Here is a 6267-nt window from a genome sequence, read left to right as displayed (position 1 = left end):
GAATTTATTTTCTTTTGAAACCCATATATTCATTTTAGCTATAGGACTTGGACTCTATTCCTTGTGAGGCAATTATCCTGGTCTTTTTATAATAATTCAGTTCATTACAAAGGGCTCCCAAGCGGCCCTGCCTGCACTATCTAGGACAAGGGACCCATGCTTCTAGTTGTCACTTAACATTGTGATTGGGGACGGGATGGGGACCATTTCAGTTCATTCAGCACATACAAACATAGACACCTCCAACAATGCTACATCATGCAATCCAATTTCCCAAGGTCCTGCTGCTCACCTGCCAGCACAGAAGCAAAAGCATCTCCAGACCAGAGCCCAGACAAGCAGCCTTTCCAGAGAATGGGGAAGCGAGCAGTAACGGTAGCTGTCAGGACTCTCATAGTGCCACTGATGACAGGTCTCCTGGATTTCCAGACCAGGAAGCCCCACTGATCACCAGGCAGGGACCTGGGAATGTCAGAGGTCTCCAGCGGCTGTCATTCCTTCCTAATCAGCTTCGGCACCTTCATTTGGGGTTTAAATTTTGACAGGCTGAGGCCTCCAAATCATCTTCCAGATTGTTCCCCTGCTTTGAAGAACTGAGATGGTTTTTTTAAAAAAAAAAATCAAACAAAAATCCTTTCTCTCTCTTCTGAGCCCTTTCTTCATCAATTTTACATATTCTAGTGTCTGGAGTTTTCCAAGACTGTATACTCTTAAAACCCCATTTTCTCCCTTCATTTCTTTGGTTCAGCCTCTAGAAACAACACTGCTAGAAATACCTTCCCTCATCTCTCACTCGCCTCACCCACTGAAACCTGTTTTCCATGCCCGCAACTCAAATATCTGCCGCTAGTGTCTCCAGTGACTGCCTTGTCACGAAATCCAATGTCCACCATGATACTGGCTCCTCTTGGTTTCCCTCTGCTGCTCTGGTTGCCTGTTATCATGGGGTGACCATGAAAGTGTCATCTAATCAAGGTTGCTTTTGAAGATGAAAAGGGTAAACTACCATGTGGACATAATAGGCGTAAACCAAAACACACCACCACAGGCACACGGGACACGCAGGCACACTTTTCATCCATCTCCTTTATCGGCTTCTCTTTCTCCGATTAGCCTTAAAGACCAGTGTCTCTCAAGGCTCTGCTCCTAAACCCTCCTCTTTTCCTCTGCATGCTCTCTCAAGCCATCTCCTCTATTATCAAGGCTTCGAAAATCATCTAAATGCTAATGATTTTCAAATCTATCTCTCCGAGTGTGGTAGGCAGCCTTGACGATGGCACCATGATCTTTGAGGTCCAGTGTTCACACCCTGTGTAGCCCCCGCCATCAGTGTATCAAGGTCAGTCTGTGTGACCATTAGGACATGGTAAGGTATGGTGTGTGACTTCAGAGGCTAGGTCAATAAAAGACATTGCCATTTGTGTGTGTGTGTGTGTGTGTGTGTGTGTGTCTTTTTGCCTTTTCTAGGGCTGCTCCCGTGGCATATGGAGGTTCCCAGGCTAGGGGTCGAATCGGAGCTGTAGCCACCGGCCCACGCCAGAGCCACAGCAACACGGGGTCTGAGCCACGTCTGTGACCTACACCACAGCTCACGGCAACACCGGATCCTTAACCCACTGAGCAGGGCCAGGGATTGAACCTGCAACCTCATGGTTCGTAGTCGGATTCGTTAACCACTGCGCCACGACGGGAACTCCAAGACATTGCCATTTCTGCCCTACTTTCTGAGGTCACTTGCTCTGAGAGAAGCCAGCTCCCATGTCTTGGAGACACTCAAATAACCACTGTGGAGAGATCCACATGGTGAGAATTTAGGATCTCTTGCCGACAGCGCCAACTTGACAGTCATCTGGAAACACATCCACCAGCCCCAGTTGAAAGTTCAGGTGATTATAACCCTAACCCAAATCTTCACTGCCACCTAATGAGAAGTCTCCAGCCTAAGGCACTCCTTAATTCCTCATTCATGGAAACTGAAATAATATTTATTGTTATTTAAGCCACCAGCCTCTAAGAGCAATTTATCATAAGCAGTAGATAAACAAATAAATAACTTGTCCTTTCTTTTAAGCTTTATATCCAGATACCTGAATGTCTCAGCTCTGTTCTTGAATATTCCAAAGATAATTCAAATTTAGCACTTCTGAACTACTCGCGCATTTTCCCCTCCACCACCTTCTCCCAAAACCTGGTTCTCCTCTTGCTCTCCACCTCACTACATGGTGGTAGCATCCTTACAAATATGGAAGCCAGAAACCCAAATATGATCCTTGCCTCCTCTCTCGTCCTCCAAGCCTCATCCATCATCAGCTCCTGACAACTGGACCTTCCTCCTAAGTAAATGTCTCTCAACTCCATCCACCTCTCTCCAGCTGCTTCAATTCAGGCCATCATCATCTGTCTTTGAGTAACTATCACAGCCTCCTTAGCTGGACTCCTTGCTTCTTTTTAACCTTCTTCAAGTTTTTTTTTTTTTATTAGAAAGCAAATCAACCATGTCCACCCTGCTTAAAACCCCTCAATGACATCACGGAACCTTGAGAATAAAACCCAAGCCACCATCATGGCTCACAGAACCCTATGAAATGTCCTGACCCAAACCCCGGGCCTCCCGCTTTGCCGTCCCACCTGGGCTTGCTCTGCTCGCTTGAGCCTATTACTCTGTGCACATTCTCTTCCTCTACCTGGAATCGAAACCCTGTCCCTCCAGATCAATACCTGTTGCCAGACTGATCCTTACTCTTCCTCCAGGTTGCAGCCTAAAAGTCACCACTTCTAGGAAGCCCTCCCTGAATAGTGTTGACCATGTTGGGTCCTGTTGCAGGTTGCTTCCACAGGAGGCAGAACCTGAGACAGAGATTACCCTACAGGTGGTTTATTAGGGAATGTTCTGGCAATCAGCACGTGTGGGAGGGGAGGAAGCAGACCTGGGCCGAGGGAGAGGCTGAGTTGTGATGCAGCCCCCCAGAAAGGCTTCAGCTGATCTCATGGGGGATCTGAGACTCTAATGGGTCAGAATTGTCCCAAGTTGGGTCAAGAATCTGGGGCTTTCTACACACAGTCCATCAGCCGTGGATGCCGCTGCCCTGGGAAGGACACATGGTCTTGGGCCAGGTGGCTCTCCCCAAACATGGGAACCTCCACAAGGTGCCCACAGCCAAAGTCCCTCCCTCCCCCCAGCTTTCCTAGCAGCTGGGGAAGTAAGTCTTGGTCCTTGTTGGGGGCTCCCCCAGGAACCTCTGCTGTTTCCTCCTGTACCCAGTACTCACTCACACTGCACTGAAATTGCACAGTTCCGGTCTCTGCCCACCTGAGCACAGGTTCACACCTTTTTCATCTCTCCAGCCCGGCACCTGACCCCAGCTGGCATACAGTAAGTGCTCCATAAGATCCTGTAGAATGTGAAGGAGCAAAGAGGACATACAGGGCCTTCCAGGGCACTTGTTTGGGGCTCCCTGGAAACCCTCCTTCCCTGAGCTGCATGGATTCCCACCTGAGCCATGACTTTCCCCAGGATGGATCTGTTCCTAGAACAGAGGGTCAGACCAGCCTTGAGCCCTGGAGGAAGAAGGGGAGGCAGGCTTCCCCTGTGCTGGGTCAGCTCTCTGCCACTGGGAACACAGAGCAGGAATTAACAAGTCTGATGCAGTCAGATGCCCCAGAGGAATACTTTTTCTCTCCTGATTTTATTCTCACTTATTAAATTTTAAACAGCCCTCGAAGGCTCCAGCCTAACGTGGAAATCAAACACAACAACAAAATGTGTTTGTTTCTTATTAATATGGCAGAGCAGACAGCCCTGCTGCAGCAAAGCTGTGCATTATGGCAGAAAAATCAACCATCTTCCTCATGTCCCCAGTGGGCCTGGCATTCCACGCCGAGGTCAAGATGCCAGCGCCTGGGAGCCGCAGCTGCTTGCTCCCCTCACCTGCAGGCTGCTGCCAGGATGGTCCAGGAGCCCTCAGGTAGCTTCTGGCTGCCTGGGGGAAGCCCAGGAGTGAGGAGCTTGTGTCTTAAAATAGCTCACTACAGGAGTTCCCGTCGTGGCACAGTGGTTAACAAATCCGACTAGGAACCATGAGGTTGCGGGTTCGATCCCTGCCTTGCTCAGTGGGTCAAGGTTCCGGCGTTGCCGTGAGCTGTGGTGTAGGTCGCAGATGCGGCTCGGATCCTGCGTTGCTGTGGCTCTGGTGTAGGCTGGCAGCTACAGCTCCGATTCAACCCCTAGCCTGGGAACCTCCATATGCCACAGGAGCGGCCCAAGAAATGGCAAAAAGAAAAAAAAAAAAAAAATTAGCTCACTACAGCCTGAGCTCTCTGGTCCAGCTATGTGCCTTGAGCATAAAGAAGAAGACTTCAAGAATTTCCTGTGCAATGGACAAAGCACCTCTACAGGAGAGTCAGGTGTGGTCCCCAGGCCCGTCCTGAGGTCGCTTGTACTGCCTCCATCTTCCCTCCCTGAGCTGGGCCCTGCCACAGGACAGGAGATGTTCGGAAGCAGCCTTTTGGATGCAGGGACATCTTGAGATACTGTGAGAACACATTATGTAAATCGCTGGTGAGTAAAGTGGGTTCAGATTGGATGATCATCTCACTTATCCAAATGAGGACACTTTGGAGACTGACGGAGAGTGCTGTTAATCATTAAGCCAACAATGTATACAAATATTGAATCATTATGTTCTACACCTGAAGCTAATATAATGTTTGTCAATTAAACCTCAGTTTAAAAAAAAATCATAGAGCCAAGACATGAGTAAACTGTGACTGTCTCTAGTGTTAACTTTCCCATCCCATTGCTGAGCTTTCCACCCACCCCTAACCTTGACCCAAGCCTCACCACTCCCGGAGCCTCACCCCCCAGGACAAGGGCTGAGGATGGAGCAGCCTGAGTGAGGTGCAGGTGCGGAAGGGATGTTGGTCCAGAGAAGGTCAAGCAGAGGTGGTGCGGGCTTCCTGGGAATTTTAAAGGGCATTTTTATCTGAAAGCTGGTGTGACACAGTGACCAAGTTTCTATGAGCTGTGTTCTCTTTTGTGACCTCTTGGTGCCCAGCACAAAACAGAGTTTTGTGAGAAGAAGGTTCAGAGAGGGGAGGTAGAGGGAAACCCCCGTCAAACCCCCTCCCATCCTGGTTTGCCCGGATCCGGCCCTGCTCTCTCTGTCTAAGGGATGGGACCACAGCTCTCTCCTCCAGGCTTCTGTTTGCTGATTACCCTGGGCAACAAGAGGTCTGGATCTTCACAGGAGTAAAGAGACCAGAGGCCAGAGTTCCCATCATAGCTTAGCAGAAATGAATCTGACAAGCATCCATGAGGACACAGGTTCGATCCCTGGCCTTGCCTAGTGGTTTAAAGATCTGGTGATGCTGTGGAGCTGCGGTGTAGGTTGCAGATGTGGCCCAGATCTGTGTTGCTGTGGCTGTGGTGTGGGCTGGCGGCTATAGCTCCAATTCGACCCCTAGGCTGGGAACCTCCAAATGCTTCAGGTGTGGCCATAAGTAGACAAAAAAAAAAAAAAAAAAAAAAAAAAACAGAGAGCGAGGGAGAGAGAGACCAGAGGCCACTGGTTTACAACCCACCGGAGGCCTGAGCAACCAGGGATCTTTCTAGGGAAGAGTGGGTACTGAGCCCTGGACTCTGAGGGAGAGTTCGTGCGTGTGTGTGAGTGTGTGAGTGTGTGTGCACGTGCGCTGGTGCTGGTGTGCTTGCTTGTCTTTGTGCTGAAATGGCACAGTGTGCTTTCCCATAGCCCAGTGGGAGCAGAATTTTCTCTTTCAATGTTTTCAGAGACAGTGAGAAGCAAAAACATCAGCAGGACAGCTCCCTTCTCTTCCTCACACAACCTCAGCGGGAACCTTCCCAAAGGTTCTGCCACCTGCTGAATGGGAATTTGTGTGAAGGGCCCGGAGGCTGAGAAGATGGCCCAGAGAGCCCCACAAGCAGCATCTGGGCACAACCAACTGATCGGAAATTGCCTGATGACGGTGGACAGAGTAGATATTTGAAAGGTGAAAGGCTTCTAGAAGTCTCCACCGCACCCCCACCTCCTGCGGATAAGTACTCAGGTGTGGGTATCTCCTTCACCTTCCAGCGGAGCTGCTGGGGCCAACCACCTTAAGTACCTACCCAGATGCCCAGGCTCCAGGACAGGCAGCTTTCCTGGCCCTAATCCAGGCCACGCAGGCAGAGGCACAGGGCAGCTTGCCCTTCAAGGAGCTTGAACTGATAACTCACATGACTGGCTGTTGGCAGGAAATGCTGAAGAG

This window comes from Sus scrofa, chromosome 9 (assembly GCF_000003025.6).
Source record: "Sus scrofa isolate TJ Tabasco breed Duroc chromosome 9, Sscrofa11.1, whole genome shotgun sequence".
In the NCBI taxonomy this organism is placed as follows: domain Eukaryota; kingdom Metazoa; phylum Chordata; class Mammalia; order Artiodactyla; family Suidae; genus Sus; species Sus scrofa.
The sequence above is the reverse complement of the archived record's forward strand: the minus strand, read 5'-3'. Positions refer to the sequence as shown.